An 8686-nucleotide genomic window follows, 5' to 3' on the forward strand; every position below is an offset into this window, starting at 1 on the left:
TCAGGCGATTCAAGCGCGTGGAGTTTCGTCTCGAAACCCTCTTTCCGAATAATCTACTCAAACCAGTTTTTGCTTCTGTAAAATTTTACTTAGGTCCAGATTAGTAAACGAAGCTTGTTTCTTTCGCCGTTTGAGTTTTGTTTCTTTGTTTGATTTGATTCTTTTTGCAAACCGGAGTTCTTAAGTTGAGCTTTCTGGTTAGATCTCTTATTTGAGTTTTACCCGTGCATTATACAAGTACTTATTGTATGCTTGTTTGTTTGTTTGCTTGCGATAGAGTACCCGGATTGCGCCACTTGCTACTTCGAATCCCTAGGTTTCGCGGATCATCAGCAAGGCAAGTAACACTTTGATCATACTTCTTTATTACCCAGTTTTTATACATTAGATCAATCCTCAAACAATTGCATGATTAGGATTTGATTAATATGTGGGTTTTGGGAAGTAGTTGAGGTAGTACCTATTACCAGTTTTATTATCAAACCCTTGGGAGTTACTTCTACGTTTGCTTATTTTGCCATGCTATGCTAGTAGACGTGGATTGGGTGAGTGAATTTCCATGACAGATGTGAGATTGTTAATTAATGGTTTATTTAAGGTGGCAACTTTAATACACATCTGGGTGGATTGAGGTACCTGGGTATTCCAGGATTGCCTGTTTGTTTTTGGACCGCCACCCAGGCTCAAAGGGATCATAAGATTATTCATGCTAGAAACTTCCGTGTGCAGCCACATGCTATTATGGGCTCTAGCATAGTTGACTAAGTCGTGCAAACTCTTACAGTGGTAGACATGCAGATGTAGGGGAAAGTAGGTGTACAAGTCAACCCATCGTAAGGTGCTAGCACTTCTGAAAGATTATGTCTCGGTCATCCATTTCTCAAACACCATGTAGTGCGAGAAAACCAATGGAGGAGATCGAGTCTTGTGGGGAGAAGTGCACAAACCTCTGCAGAGTGTATTGTCATGCCCAATATGCGATACTATCCTAAAGAGACTCGAAGGTCCCACCAAGGATAGAACCGCATATTGAAACGCTTTTGCAAGGTGGATATCATTACATCAACATTACATAATAGATGGGGATACATACAAAAGGCATAGAATGCCACACGAATACAACATCATCATACATAAGATCAACATCCGACTACGGATGAAACATAAACAGAAACTCAAACGACATCCACCCTGCTAGCCCAAGCTGCCGACCTAGAACCTATCCCCTGATCGAAGAAGAAGCAGAAGAAGAACTCAAGACAAGCAAGCATCGCTCTCGCGTCATGATCATCGCATAACCTGTACCTGCAACTATTGTTGTAGTAATCTGTGAGCCACGAGGACCCAGCAATCCCATTACCATGGGTATCAAGACTAGCAAAGCTTAAAGGGAAAGGAAGGGGTAAAGTGGTGAGGTTGCAGCAGCGACTAAGCAAGTATGGTGACTAACATACACAAATAAGAGCGAGAAGAGAGCAAACGGAATGGTCGTGAAGCTAGCAATGATCAAGAAGTGATCCTGAACTCCTGCTTACGTCAAACATAACCCAAAACCGTGTTCACTTCCCGGACTCCGCCGAAAAGAGACCATCATGGCTACACACACGGTTGATGTGTTTTAATTCGGATCTGGTGTCAAGTTATCTACAACTGGACATTAACAAATTCCCATCTGCCCATAACCGCGGGCACGGCTTTCAAAAGTTTATACCCTGCAGGGGTGTCCCAACTTAGCCCATGATAAGCTCTCGCGATCAACAAAGGATATACCTTCTCCCAGGAAGACCCGATCAGACTCGGAATCCCGGTTTACAAGACATTTCGACAATGGTAAAACAAGACCAGCAAGACCGCCCGTTGTGCCAACAAATCCCGATAGGAGCTGCATATATCTCGTTCTCAGGGCACACCGGATAAGCTAAGCGTACAGGTATCAACGTAATCCAAGTTGCCAAGGAATGGTCCCGCACGGTGCTCTAGTTTGGACCAACACTCGGAGGAGCACTGGCCCGGGGGGGGGGGGGGAAACAAAGATGACCCTCGGGCTCCGGAAACCCAAGGGAAAAAAGGGCTAGGTGAGGCAAATGGTAAAACCAATGTTGGGCCTTGCTGCAGGAGTTTTATTCAAAGCGAACTGTCAAGGGGGTCCCATAAATCACCCGACCGTGTAAGGAACGCAAAATCCGGGAACATAACACCGGTATGACGGAAACTAGGGCGGCAAGAGTGGAACAAAACACCAGGCATAAGGCCGAGCCTTCCACCCTTTACCAAGTATATAGATGCATTAATAATATAAGAGATATTGTGATATCCCAACATAATCATGTCCATCATGGGGAAATCTTCAACTTCACCTGCAACTAACAATGCTATAAGAGGGGCTGAGCAAAAGCAGTAGCATAGCCAAGCAACGGTTTGCTAGGAAGGGTGAAAATGTTAGAGGTTCATGGCAATTTGGGAGGCTTGATGAGCAAAAGATAGGTAGCGCAGCAAAGCGATAGAACAAAGCAACTAGCATAGCAATGATAGTAGTGAGATCCAAGGTGACGGTCATCTTGCCTGAAATCCCGCAAGGAAGAAGAACGAGTCCATGAAGTAGACGAACCAACGTAGTCGAACGAATCCTCAACAACGCAACGTTATCGGAACTAAGAAGCAACACCGGAAATAAGCAAGCAACAAAGTAAACAACCATCACATAACCATGGCATGATGTGCAACCAAGTATGATGCATGTCGGGTTTAATGAGGCATGGCATGGCAAAGTGCAACAAACAATTCTACAAGTTAAGTGGAGCTCAATATGCAACGAGTTGCATATTGGCGAAACTTCACAACATTTATTTAGTTCGATCTTGTTTAGGCTACCCAATAATATTAAATGTTGTTAAACATGGAAAGGGGTGAAGCATAACAAAACTACCTATCTAGGCAATTTTAAATGAGGCCGGAAACAACAAACAACAATTCCGGAAAATCCTCATGTCCATATTTCAAATTTGGTACTCTTCTGCCTATTACATGATTTTAGAGTTGTTAAACAGTAAACCAAAGTGCACCATGTTAAACTAGGCATTTTTCCACCCCATTTACATATAAAGTTTATTAAAATTGGAGTTACGGTTAATTAGTTATGAAATAAAGCATTTTAGCATGGCATTTAAGCAAAATTAAACAAACATCAGTTTAAGCATTTTAAACATGGATGTAAGTGGCATATTATTAATCTACACAAAATTCTAAGCATTTTACATATTTAAATCATTTTAATTTGATGCACGGTTGTTGAGTTATTAAATGCATGAAGTGCAAGGGGGTTTCTGCAAATCTGTTAATTCGCTGGATAAATAGATAAATTCGCAGGCGAGAAAAAAAATGTGCACGGGCCGAATCTGACTAGGCCAAGTGTACAGGAGAGGGCTGGAGGGGGCTGCTCACCCATGGGCCAAGCCCAGTCAGTGGAGAGGGGAAGCAGGAGGTTGGAAGGGGTGCGCGGAGCTGGGCCTCGCGGGCGAAGGGAGCTGGGCCTGTGCGGCTGTGAGCCAGCCGACGCTCGCGGTCAACGGGGACTGGATCGAGCGGAAGTGCTCTGCTCATGTTTGTGGAGGAAGCAGAGGGACGCGGGGCGCTTGCCCCAGGTCGACGGTGCGGGGCGAGGAACGGCAGCGCGGCGGCGGGATGCGAGCTTGGCAGGGGCGTGGACGAGGGCCCTTTCCGGCCGGATCCAAGGCGGAGCAACCGGATTTGAGGAGGTCGTTGGCCAAGGCGTCAGGTGGAGCTAGTACCTGAAGAAAATGGTGGCACGACAGTTTCAGAGAGGAGAAGACTTGATAGAAGAAGAGGGGCACGGGGAGAAGGAAGGAAGAGGTCAGCCTGGTGGTGGTGCTCCGGGGGCGCCGAACTCCGGCGAGGCGAGTTGCAGGAGGAGAGCATGGGAGGGGCTCCAGGAGAAGGAGGAGAGGGACAGCAGCCTGCTGGCTTCGTTGTTGATGGCGTTTGGGCGCCTCGGCGAGCTGCGGCTCGTCGCCGGCAGCGACGGGAACGGAGGAGAGGCTCGGGCGAGAGGCTGCTGCCTCGGATCGATCCACATCAAGCGGGGCCAGGGGCTGAAGCAGTCGCCTCGTCTCTGCTCCAACGAAATAGAGGACCGGCGCGGCGAGGAACTTGCAGCGGCGGGCGCGGTGAGGAGCTCGGGCAGGGAGGTAGATCGAGGAGGGGATGGATTTGGGTTGGCTGGTGTTGAACGAGGGAGGATTTTGGATCAGGGAGGATGAGGCTGGGTGTGTGTGGGCGGTTGCGAGGTGGAGAGCAGCGGCTGGATCGCTGGTGATCCCGAGGAAGATGCGGCGGCGGCGGCGCGAGGGACAAACGTCCTAGATTTTAGGGTTAGTTTAGATTAGGTATGAAGTTGGTCTATATATAGGGAAAGGAGGGTTTAGGATAGATTTGGACCCTCCAATTAAATCGGACGGTCAAGAATAAATAGGTAGGGAGTCCAAATAAGAAAACGAAGATATTTTATAGATATTAGGAGATGATCCGGACCCATTGGTCATGACAACCCGGGTCGTGTCCGAGAGAAGTTTCGGACGCGCGCGAGGGGTTTGAGTAAAGAGTAGAGGGGTCAAATGGCCAGACAAGAGGGAATCGAAAACCCGGTTAGACTCGGATCGGTCAACAAAGGCAAGGGGGAAACGCGGCAACTACGAACGACTACGAGTTTAAAACATGACGGCAACGGAGTGCCGATGCAATGCGAATGATGCGATGATGAACTGCAAGACATGAACAAAATGCAAAACAAAAAAAAACAAAAACCCAACCACGGATGAAAATAACATATCGCATCTCCGGAAAAGGCAAGAGTTGGAGTTACGAATATGGAAAGTTGTATCCGGGGCGTTACAACACTCCACCACTACGAGAGGATCTCGTCCGGAGATCTAGGATGGCACCGGAGGGAAAAGGAAGAGGAAGATAAGAGGTAAACTAAGTTGCTTCTTTGACAAACGAGTGAAACCAATGAACCTTGAGAGGTTGAAAAGTTGAAAGAAGAACACGACAGAGTTGAACGAAATTGGCACCACTCTGATAGAAAAGAGAAACAAGGAACATCATGTGAACCTTGGAGTTGCAAAGCTATGAATGACGAGCACAATGGACAAGAGGGAATTGAAATCACTCTAGTTGAAACGAGATAAATAAGGAACAAGGAATATCAAATTCAGACAACACTCTGGTTGAAAAGAGATGCAAGACTTGATAAGATGAAAAGAACTTGAAGAGATGACACAACACTCCGGTTAAATGGATAAGCACGAAAAGAACATGATCCTCAATTCGAGAAGATGAATGAAAAGAGCAACATCACAATGCCTCCGGAAGAAAGAATAGAAGATAGATCATTGGAATAACAGAATGGAGATGAAGATGCCAACTTCTGCCACAAAAGAACTTGGAAAGCACTCTTCCAAGCAGGTTATAACGGAGTTGTTGCAAAACCAACAACGAAAAGAATAAGCTTGTAGTGGGCTTATGGAAAACATCTCAAGACTATGAGGTGACAACCGGCCACAAATGGAAACCATTGATTTGGTTGAGAGCACCGAAGAGATGAAAAACTTCTTCCACCAAGATGATAGAGAGATAACTTGGACCATTGATAATCACCACAATAGCAACATTCCTTAGGGAAGGCTTTAGGTGAAATCTATACCAAGATAACTCCAAAGAAGAGATTGATGGATTTAAAATACTTCATTCTTGACAACATGTGAATCATGAAACATGAATGAAAATTGTCAAGAATGACATAACACCACCTCAATTGATAAGGTAGAACGAATTGCACTTCGAAATGCAAGAAGAAGAAAACTTGAACTCCTTAGGAAAAAACATGTGTTGGGCACCATGTTTAATTTTGAGTATAGCTTGGCGGATCATAACTTCAAGAGAAATCTTGAAGAACAATTGAAGAATGAAAAGAATCCTTGATGAACCATCATGTAGAGACTTTGTGAGAACTCCGGTAAAGAATGATCAAACGAAAGGAAAGCTGAAAAGAACCCCGGTAATAAAAGGATAATATAAAGAAAGAGAAGTTGAAGACACAAGGTGCCTTGCGATGATTTAGATGGAGCTTCGCGACGAGATAATGCGGAAAACTTGGAACTCCGGAAAAAAAGATGAAACACTAGAACCGAGAATTACTTCATCATGAACAATCTTCGGAAGAAAAGAATTGAATCACCTCGAGGAAATAAGGATAAGATTTATTGTATGCTTATCCTTCATCAAATTAAATTGATGGAAAGCAATGGATTTGGCACACTACCTATTCCCGTAGAAAGGATTAAAAGAGATATAGCGCAAACTTGAGAAGGTATTGATGGAACCACCGGTGGGATTGGAAACAACGAATGAAATGATACGGTAGCAAAGGAAGAGGAATCTTGAATGAACCACCGTAAGAATTGAAAATGAGATTAGCAAAGGCACAATTCACCGAGAAGAATTGGAAAACGAATGAAGATACTTGAGGGGATTTAGATACATGAGAACGAAGAGATCATGAACTGATTAGAGGGTATTTGAACAATGCACCGGTAAGATTTGGAGAACGATAGCTACACGCTGAGAATGAAGAATTGTGACATGATGGCCTTCGGAGGAAAGAAATGGAAACAACTCATGAAATGCTCCGGATGGGTGAAAAGATTTCTCACAATCGAAAACAATTATGAGAGGATGGCATCAAGCTTGAACTACGCATCTTTGGAAGAACGGGTAAGGATTTAAGAGGAACTCTTCTTCGGTCTTCAAAATTTGAGAATGATGAGGAGAAACACCACCATGAATTGTTGAGATACTCCGAGAGAAAATTAGAAAGGTTGAACCAACGATGAAAAGAATTTGAAAGATCTTGGAGAAGGCATGTGACTGATGAAAATTCATTCTTACGTCAAACTTTGAAATGAATTTGAGAATAGTTCCGAGAAAATTAGAAGAGTCAGGTAAGATCCTGGGAAAAGACCTGTGGGTTAGGGCCCACTCGAAAGAAACATCATTGAAGGATTGCTTGAAATAGAGATTGCACCGGTAGAATTAAATAGCTTGAATGAGAGAAAAACCTTGAAGTAACTCGAACGGATTAAGAATGGAAACATAATTCTTCTGAGATATCTTCGCACTCCGGAACAAATGAATAGTGAGAGGTGAAAGATTAAGAAGTGCACTGGCAAGAGAAGACATTTGAAACAAGGAAAGGATATGATCGACAAAGCTTGAATTGGATCCACCAAAGAAGAAACAACAATGCAGGATGATGAACTTGAAACTGTTGAGCATCTTCATGGGAAATCACCGGATAAGAACATTGAAAGAAAAGAATGAAGAGACTTCTCACAGATAAAAGGATACATGATTAAGAAATCTGAGTCCTTGAAGAAAAAGGGTGGGAGGGCGGGAAAACAAAGGCAACTTGGGGACGGATGAAACCGATACCGTTGAGAAAACTTAGAATTGATCTCACAAATGTTGAAATGATCGGATCCACTTGAAGAGAAGCACACCGGTTGGAAAGAATTAACAAGACGACCTCGATGATCAAGAAGGATTAGTATTCACATATCAATATGAGAACACCATTTAGAAAAGGTATGGAATCACACTTGACATTGAAGCAACTCGGATACCACAAATAAAACAAAACAAAGGATTTGGCTTGCAGAATAAGCCGGAACAAATACATATGATAGAGATTTACCCAATCCCATATCATGTATCTGTCAGAAAGATATTCTAGGAGCTACTTGAATTCCCACCTATAAACTCCCGAAACTTTCTGGTTATGCAATCTGGTGTTGGGGATACAGGGGAAGCAATATATCTCACCCAAACTAACAATACCTACATCCAACTGTATCCATCCGTCAACACATAACCAAGAAAACTCCGGAAATCATGTACCTCAACCTTCGAAAAGCATCCGTTATACGAGTTATGGCAATACTCCCGAACTCCCGCCCCAATATTGGGTGGCGTCGAGGTTATCTCACCAACAACTGCATAAAAGAGATTTTCGATGTCGGCAAAACTCAGGTATTCCAGAACTGCAATGATAAAATTATGACGACAACACCTCGGAGCTCAACTCCCCGGGTCACTGCCACATAAAAGACAGGAGGCACCAAGAACAATGTTCTCATCACAAAACCATCGGAACGATTCCAAGATACCCGCGTGATCCTAATTTTTTTAGTGAAATTTGAGGAGAGGAAAGTCAAAACATCTACGTCAGGAGACCTCACCAGAGCGATGAAGGGGCTGAGGAGTAAAAAGAATCCTACTCTCCGATATATATAATCCTAAGACTCAAAATAGTTTTTTCTAGACTCAACAACGACCAACAATCAAGGAGGCTCCTATGGTCGGTCGAGGCTCTGATTTCCAACTTGTCACGCCCAATATGCGATACTATCCTAAAGAGAGTCGAAGGTCCCACCAAGGATAGAACCGCATATTGAAACGCTTTTGCAAGGTGGATATCATTACATCAACATTACATAATAGATGGGGATACATACAAAAGGCATGGAATGCCACACGAATACAACATCATCATACATAAGATCAACATCCAACTACGGATGAAACATAAACAGAAACTCAAATGACATCCACC

This window comes from Triticum aestivum, chromosome 4B (genome assembly GCF_018294505.1).
Source record: "Triticum aestivum cultivar Chinese Spring chromosome 4B, IWGSC CS RefSeq v2.1, whole genome shotgun sequence".
NCBI classification, from domain to species: Eukaryota; Viridiplantae; Streptophyta; class Magnoliopsida; order Poales; family Poaceae; genus Triticum; species Triticum aestivum.